Here is a 9,721-nt window from a genome sequence, read left to right on the forward strand (position 1 = left end):
CTTGTGCGCCAGAAATGAATAAAAAAAAAAACACCATTTTTACCTCCTCCATTGAAGCTTACGAGCTTTCTGGGAGCGATTTTCCGGGACAACTTCCTCGACTATAAACACCGCCGCAACTCTCACACGAATTATGAAGATACTAACGTTTTCCAGAATTTCAGTTTTCCGGCGAATTATGAAGAAATAGGTATGAATATCAGTTTTCCGGCGAATTATAAAAGGGGTAAAAAAAATTCTCGCCGGAATTTTATTTTTCCGGCGATTTTCCGGCAGCCAGATTGGTGGGGAGGGGGGGATGAGAGAGAGGTGAGGGAAAGGTGAGGTGAGAAGGGTAAAAAAAATGAAAGGGAGGGGTAAAAAAATATAAGGGTAGTTCTGTACTTTCGCTATGAATAGTAGGGCGATTTTAGCGTGGGCGGGCGTCGAATAGCGATACACCTTTCTAATTTGCATATTATTCCGCTAATAATTTGTTTTTCTTATCGCGTATTGATCAGAAAATTTCTACCCGGCAATAGGGGCCGGAGTTTTTTATGTATTGGATATTTAACAAACAAAAAAAAGGCAACAAATATCATTTATCAGATAATGGATATCCTTCACATCTTAAGGCCCAGGTTGGTTCTTTGCTGTATCTCTTTCAAAGTTTTGGAGTACAATCTCACCTCACCAAAATGACAAGTGCTTTTAATAAATGGTTCATAGTTCATACACTGCTACGTTTAAGTGTTTTGTTTTTTAAAACAATGGGTCATTTTCCACATTTGGTAAGTTATTGAACCTTATCACAATTATTTTGGAGAAAGACCAGTAGACCACTTTGTTATAATGTGAAAACTTATAACAAGTGAAAGGACAATTATGGTTTTGGTAAATGACTTTTCAAATGCGAACTACTAGTTAGATACAGAGTATTCCGTATATGTTTTACATCTAGGGACGGAGATGGTACGTTGAAAGTTAAAATAGTTGATAAAAGGCTCAAATGTTATAATGCTCTCGATCAAGTCTCGGTATGAAACTACAAGAGCTTATGATGTGACGAGGAAGTCCAAATGCATATCTGATATGTGCTTACTCATGCATATCACACTAAAAAACAAGATAGGAAAAAGACAAAAACAAAATTGAATAATACTTTTTTTTAACAGAAATGATACTGTTTTTTTTACAGAACTTATACTTAACCCTGTTTCCTATTTTGACGTTCTGTGGGGTGTTATGTATTTGCAATACATAACGTATTGCCGCCTCGCCAACCTCGTGATGTGACGGTGTAGGCCTAGTAAATTCTCGTCAATATTGGTTGCCGAATGTGTTAATGCTAAAGGATGACATTTCTATATTTCTAGTGTCCAATTGTACCATCTTTGCTCAAATGTGGTTATCATCAATTTTCTAATTGCTCCTGAAGGTGGGGGCCTCGGCGATGGTGTTGGTTGAGACTTGAGGGGTGGAAACAGAAGCAACTTGGTTGTATTTGAATCAATCAACATCTTGTTTTTTCTAATATTATTAGGATAATACAAATAGGAAACCTATAAGAAGTTTCCAACCCTTTAAATTTTGAAATGGTTGCTACATTTAAGAAGACAAATATTTCAAAAAATGGGTAATGTGGGTACATAGAAATCTCCACTCTAAAACTCTACCACTCAAAAAACAAACACACTAAATTTAAATGGTCAATAATCGACATTGTCGCTTTTAATGTTGATCAAAGTTTGGTGTTTGTTTCAATCACAAGGCACGACACTTTCTTCAATACATTTTGGCATCATTACTACTCCGTACTGAGTTATCAGTGGGGTGTATGTGTATCTATCAACAGAAATTATACCCATAACGGCATAACCCAATAATTTCTACTTGTTAAAGGTCTTGCACGCACACACATATACAATAAATTTATTGTACACGAAGATAAACTTTTATCGAGCTTTTTGTAATTTTTAATATGTTTGATTAACTTTTATATTATAAAAAAAATGATAAATAAACATTTTAAAGGGTTAAATGATTAATATACATTATTTAAATATTAAAATGAAAAATGAAAAATTTATCACTAAAAATAATATTTTTTACATATATAAAAGTAAATTTTAAGCATTTTGAGTTAACTTTTACTCCGGTATATAATATTTATTATACATCACTTGTAAATATGAATTTGTGCTCTGCTTATTGACTAATCAGACTGATTAATTTCGATAATCTAACACAAGATTTCCATTGCAGCAGGATCTCATAGTTAGTTAGGAACTCGTATTAAGGTACCGAGACTACCAATATCTCGATTTTATCATGTTCCAAGAATCATGGTTTTTCTAGATACTACGGTAGCGTAGCATTTTGACCGAGTCAAGACACTACTTGTAAAAATTTGTAAGTGTTTGGCGAGGTAGTGGTTTGGATATTTAGCGGTAGAGGTAGCGGTTGAGTAATGTTTATCAAACGTTAAAATTAGTAGCGTTTAAGGTAGCGGGTAGCGTTTGACAAAGTTATATTAAAGTTTTAAATAATATTTCAGCTTTTATTTTATTTTATAATATCAACCGCTACTTTTACCGAACACCCATATCAGTTACCCGCTACTATTGACCGCTACCCGCTACTCCAACCGTTACCCGCTACTCAACCGCTGCCCGCTATCCGCTACCGCTAACTAAGTTTGTTTCAACTAAAAAAAACATTTTTCTTTTAAGTATTTAAGATTGTTCACATATTTTATTAACTTCGTCTAGGTGGAAATCTAGTTTGGAGAATGGAAGTATTTGGAGTGATGTATACTTTAAACTTTATAAGAAGGACAAGCACAAAGAAAATAAGAGACCAAATTTAAATCAAAGTGAAAGAGGCTTTTGACTCCATGAGCTCCAATAATGAATGACCTTAGGCAAGTTTTTTATGTCGTTCTTTGTTTGGTACACTTCCACCTTTGTGCGTTTTACCTCTAGTTGATATTATGAATGATTGGATTGGTTTTCCTTATCCGCCGCCAATCTTCTACTCGATTACTCCCTCGGACCCTCCTTATAGTTTACTTATATGTCCTATTTTATCGAAATAGTTCTCACAAAAAACTGTCAAATAAAACAGGTAAATGAAACATAACACACTCATTAGTATGACCGATATATTTGAAGTGACAAGGATATTATGAATAATCACTTTCAATGATTTATTATGACGAAGTACAAAATAATTCATATTTAGTGGTCAAACTAATCGATACAAATGTAAACATCACATAGTATGACCCAAGATATAGTTGAAGTAACAATGTATAATAAAACTCCATGTCTCAATCGACTTGAATATATAGTCATAAATCAATCATAAGAAAATGGTCAAGTCAAGATTCAACTCAGGGTAAATGGTAGAACCTATACAAAGTAAATCTCTTTGCACAAAAGTCTTCCCACATTTCACTAATTTTGGTAGATTTATAGAAGAAGAAGTTAAAAAAAAAGTAGATGAAGTAAAAAAATTAAACAAATGACAAGTGAAAGAAAGTGACATGCATGAACCAATAAGTGCCAAGGTATCTATGTGTACATCACTCCTACTTGCTTGGACCCCAAGCCTCCAACATAGACAATTTCTACAAGGAATTGCCCAATTTGTTGTACATTAATTATTAACTACATAATATAATTGGATTATGGCTTTCCAAACCTCTTTAGTCTTTAGCCCATCCAAACAAAAGTTGACTCTTCAATCCTATTTTTTCAAGATTTTAGTGACGGTGTTATGGTAGAAAACAGATGATAAAAGTTACACAGAAGGGGGATTGTTAAAAACAAATTGAAAAAACATTTATTCGGACTAAAAATGATGAATGGTAATAAAAAAAAATAAAAAAAAAAATCTTATACTCTGTATTTTTTTTTGTTTCTTTTTAGTGGTAATATTTTAATTTTTGCACTATTCACATATTGTACTTTGCTCTTTTTTGTATGATATATACGTAAGGAAAAATATACGGATGATTCATGTGGGATCTTGTTAGATTCGTCTTAATATATATTTTTCAAAGATCTTAATTGTTCAAGTTATATTGACAAACGTGAAAAGTAAAGTGTTACAAATTATTAAAAAAAACAGAGGAAGTACTACGTATGTTGAAACATTATGGTGCCACATGTGAGTTGTCCCATATGAGAGAAAGAGGGGCGAAAACACCACCTTATGAACTTGTGGGTCAGTCTCACTATTGTAAATTGTTTAGTGTGGAACCTCTTTTGAGCAATCGCTAACTGATGTACCCGGGTACAGCCAGTTCTGGCTATACCCCCCAAAAATGACGCGCTCATATTGTTTGTTCATTCTTGTCGACTGTTTGTTCTTTTTTTATTGTACTGTTTGTTCATTTTTATTGTATTTTTTGTTCTTTCTTGTTGTACTGTTTGTTCTTTCTTGTTGTACTGTTTGTTCTTTCATGTTGTTTTTAAAATTCATCATCAAATTTTCATAATTGTTGTATTTTTTGTTATTTCTTTTGGAATTTTATGTTCTTTTTTATATTGTTTGTTCTTTGTTCTTTATTTGTTTGTTTATAATAATCATATGGTTAATGTTCATAATTAAACTCTTCATTAATCTTTTATTCTTTCTTTTTGTATTGTTTGTTCTTTCTTGTTGTACTGTTTGTTCTTTCTTGTTGTTTTTAAAATTCATTCATCAAACTTATTGTTGTATTGTTTGTTCTTTCATGTTGGCTTTAAAATTCATCATAAAATTGTTCATAATTGTTGTATTGTTTGTTCTTTATTCTGGAATTTTATGTTCTTTTATATATTGTTTGTTCTTTTTTGTTGAATTATTTGTTATTTCTTGTTTATTTGTTTGTTCATAATAATTATCTGCTTTATTGTTTGTTCTTTCTCGTTGTATTATTTGTTCTTTCATGTTGGCTTTAAAATTCATCATAAAATTGTTCATAATTGTTGTATTGTTTATTCTTTTTTCTGGAATTTTATGTTCTTTTTTATATTGTTTGTTCTTTTTTGTTGAATTATTTGTTCTTTTTTGTTTATTTGTTTGTTCACAATAAATATATGGTTAATGTTCATAATGAAATTGTTCACTTCATTGGTCTTTTATGTTTTTATAAGCGCCTATATTGTTTATTTCCAAATAAATAAATAAATGTTCATTTCCAAAATAGTAAATGTTCATTCCAAATAAATAAATAAATGTTCATTTTCGAAATAGTAAATGTTCATTTTTGTAGTTTATTTCCAAATAAATAAATAAATGTTCATTTCCAAAATAGTAAATGGTCATTCCAAATAAATAAATAAATGTTCATTTTCGAAATAGTAAATGTTCATTTTTGTACCTGTATATTAATGTTCATTTTAAACAAGACAAAACGACATTGCTTTGGATGGGGGTACAGCCAGCTTTGGCTGTACCCGGGTATAGCCAAAAATTTGCGTCTTTTGAGCTTATAAGTGGACTAAACTCTCCTCATATACTACTTATTGGATTGCTCAGGTCCATTTCATATTTCTTAGAAATTTAACAACGTACAAGGTACAACATTACAACTTATAAGTACATAGTTGATAGTTCTAACTTCTATGGGTTATGGATAAAATATTTCTACCCTTTTGTCTAATGAAAAGGAGGAGCCTACCGTGAGTGGGGGAAAGGCATCATACAAGAAACAACCAACGTATGAATAATATGATGCATGTGACATAAAAGTTAGATGGTCTGATTGTTTTTCATGTTGTGTCACTAACAACAACAACAACAAGAACAAGAACAAGGAATGAAACATCGGTTGTGTCACTCATTATGGGCTGCTTGTGTTAGATTAGTAGGTTTCATAAAAGACACTACTAAAGCCGGGAACCACGAGTTTATAAGACACTCTATATCAATTCAATTTGTCTTTAATTAATTAATTATTTATCTATAAAATACACCCTATTTTCAAGTTTATGCATACTAATTGACAAATTAAACAACATTTCATTGATGCTTTAATGAATGTTATAGTATATGATATGACAATGGACCAGTCTTAATTAAGCTAATCCCTCTTTATAACCAATATAGGAAGTAACACTACCCATCAAACAAGCTATAAATATCAATGCCTTATGTGATCTTCCAACATGGTACGGAGTACTCCCTCTGTCCCTTAATACTCGCACTGTTTTGACTTTTTATACTATTCACATAATTCACTTTGACACTATTTTATTTCTATTATATATAAATAAATATTAGTATATAATATAATGTTGGCTTCATCTTAATATATATTATCAAAATATTAATATTTTTATAAATTTTTATAATATGTAGTTAAAGATATTGGTGATCAAAGTTATTTATTGGCAAGCGTGTCCAGTCAAAATAGTGCGAGTATTAAGGGACGGAGGGAGTAAATCGTAATGACACTAGACAATACCCTAAATTGATTGTACTAGCTAGGTGCTCTCTTTCATAAGTAGAGTCTCATATCCATGAATCTACATCATTTTACAGGCCCATGCTTCTCTTTTTAAGTACATACGACTTATTTTTCAGTGTATTTTTTTTATCGCGCAAGCTAATACTATGAGATAACTAATTGAATGCAAGTATTGCAAGAAAGTAGAAGAAATTATAACATATCGTTGAGCCACACACCATCAATGTTGTGTTAAAAAAAGAAAGTAAGATTGTAGTGACCTAGACTCTTAAAAAGGCGGTGTCCTTGGCTTCATATAGGGACCTTGACATTACTTAAGGTTTGAGATCGATGAGTTGACATGGAGCTAGTTGTTGTTACTCCACTCATAGCTAAATGGCCACACTTTTATTGTACACTATGAAATTGGTATGTGCAAATTGGGAGGTAATATCTTCACTTGAGACATGGTTTGTACTTGCCTTCCAACTTTTCTTATCTTTAATGGATCCAATACAAAGTGCTTTGTCTTTACTATTTTGAGCAAGTTTACATCTACTTATTTTTTTATTTGATGTGGTAGATGGTAAGTTCACAAGATGCACATGTTTTCATTTATAATCAATAACACTTTTTGGAAGTTTTTAATTACTATGCTTACTTTAATGCTTAGTCTGCAAAAAAAACATTATAAGAACATGCAAGGGAGTGTTAAATGACATGAGTTAATTACTGCCTAATAATATGGAGGAGTATTGACATTTGGCAAATCTAGTGTTTGTTGGGATTTCCCAATCCTCTTTATAGCGAGTACATGTACAGTGAATAGATTACCTATTTGACGAGTCCAGATCCTCTAGAGTTTTAATAAAACTCTACAAGGTAGAGTTGTATCTAAACCATACATTTTAAAATTAATGGCTCATATTGATGAGAAAAAATAGGGGAAATTTTGGAAAGATAATATCTGAACCATTGATTTTTCATTTAATGGTTGATATGCTCAAACTCTACATTGTAGAGTTATTTTATAACTCTAGAGTATCCAAAACCCTATTTGACCATAGAAGAGTATGAGTAAACATTTTTCTAATTGGTATATATATATATTGTTGAAACTTTTTAAATTATTGTTGTAAAAATTGAGAGTAATTATTTTTCTCTAGTGGAAATAAACCAACATGATGTTGTGCTCGTTACTAATTGGTCGATTGTCGCAATTCTATCCTAGGTCTTTTTGCAATACATAATGTCTAAGTGGTTGTTTGTTCTACTTCTTAGGCATCAATATGAAACTCAAAATTAATCACTTTTTTTCTTTCATTTTCGAGCTAATTGTAGTTCGCTCTTGTTTCAATCTGCATTTGATAGCGCAAAACCGTTCTTTAGGATATTGGCGGTTGTGAGTTATGACTAATACTATTACTTCGTACTTCAGTGTTTTAAAAAATAATGTCAATCTGAGAAATTAGTGATTTAGTGCTAAAAGCAACTCCAATGGTAAGCTACAAGGTATTGTTGCTAATTTTGCCATATTAAATTTTTAACTACAATTAATTTAAGTGGCACATTTTCACATTGGTGGGCTACAGTAACTTGTAGCTCCCTATAATATTTAATTTAAATAATTTATTTATTTTAGCCCCTTTTTTTTGAGCTATCTGCCTAAAATAGCTACGAAGTACAAGATTTTAACAGTTATTTATGTCATTGTTGTACCAATGGTAGGCTACATGCTTACATGTTTATTTTTTTTTGTGAACAGATCTATTTTCTAATCAATAGAGTTGCTCTAATTATAAATACATAAATAATATTTTAAAAAAAAGTGTGGTGGAGACATTTTGGGAACAGACTGATCTTAATGTTCTGCATGCATCAAATTTAAAATTGATAAAATATAATCCATATAGTAAAACATTGGCCCAGCAGCACTATTATCCTGAAGATATCATTCATCAAATTAAACATGCGTCAACATTCTTTATTTTTTTTGTTGATTACGGAGTAATTAATAAAGAATTTCTTAAGAAAGTACGATGATATCATTCTGTTCTGTTAAATAATTAAAAAATAAGTGGTTGCTTTACATAGAAGACACCATGAAACTAATTCAATGGTGGGTCAATTTGACAATTTGTGCATGAATCATGAATTGATTCTATGAAGCTAATATATGGACTTAAGAATCAAATCCATGACCTTTGGTATAAGGTAATAGCACCTTAATCACTATTTCAATTTTGTTTTTCTTAATACTTACTACCTATATAGCTAGGATATTAATTATATTTTCTGAAATTTGGGGCCATGTGTCGTCGTTCACCCCGTACACCCCAAGAACCGTCTATGTTGGTGTAGTCTGTAGGAACCGACTTTCACCTTATAACCTTAAAATGATGGGCATCGCGATTTTTATGGGTGTGGCTTTTTTTTTACCCTACTCCAACAAATTCTAAGGGAGTGTTTGTTTTTTAGTGGGAAATGTGGATGGGAATGAGAATTTATTTCTCAATTTAGTCCATTTTCCATGTTTGATGTTTATTAAAGTGGGAGAATGGGAAATAAACATGGGAATGGGAATGGGAATGGGAAAGGGAAAGGGAAAGGGAAATGTGGATTCAACTTCAATTCCTTTATTTTCTTCCGGGTGGGAATTTTAAAAGGAGTAAAATGTCCAAAATGTCATCAAAGAATAAGAAAGATAAGTTGTATTATAAGGGTATTTGAGTAATTTTAAAATGTATTCTCAATCTATTGTCATCATTATCCAAATAAGTCAATAGAAAAAATATCAAGGAATTCTCAGCCACATATTCTCATGTAAATATTACACTCTATTCCTCACATTCTCATTCTCACATACCAAACGTCCCATAAGGATATAATTGATCGACCTCAATAGATAGTTATTTTACCCTGAGAGATTTTGAGTCCCTATAGCTTTTTCTTTTTAATCAACAAGAAAATATAATGTCGTCTGAAACAAACCTAATACTTGTATATATACTACAAAAATAAAGGCATTATACCATTTATTGAAAGTCAAGCAACATACATGTGCAAGTGTGAAGACATTTTTGAAATGTACACCTACAATTTTGTGAAATTTCTAAAGCATGCATTTATGGGCAAGAGATTGCATGCACTCGTATTCTAATCGTAATTGAAACACATGCCAAACTTGTAAAACTCAACTAGCTTAGTGCAAGAGAATTTAAACAAATGTTGAACTCCATAGCACATGTTATGATTCAACCATCAAAACAATTGACAAAGTTGTGTCATGTGTCTCTCTCTACT

This window comes from Spinacia oleracea, chromosome 2 (assembly GCF_020520425.1).
Source record: "Spinacia oleracea cultivar Varoflay chromosome 2, BTI_SOV_V1, whole genome shotgun sequence".
NCBI classification, from domain to species: Eukaryota; Viridiplantae; Streptophyta; class Magnoliopsida; order Caryophyllales; family Amaranthaceae; genus Spinacia; species Spinacia oleracea.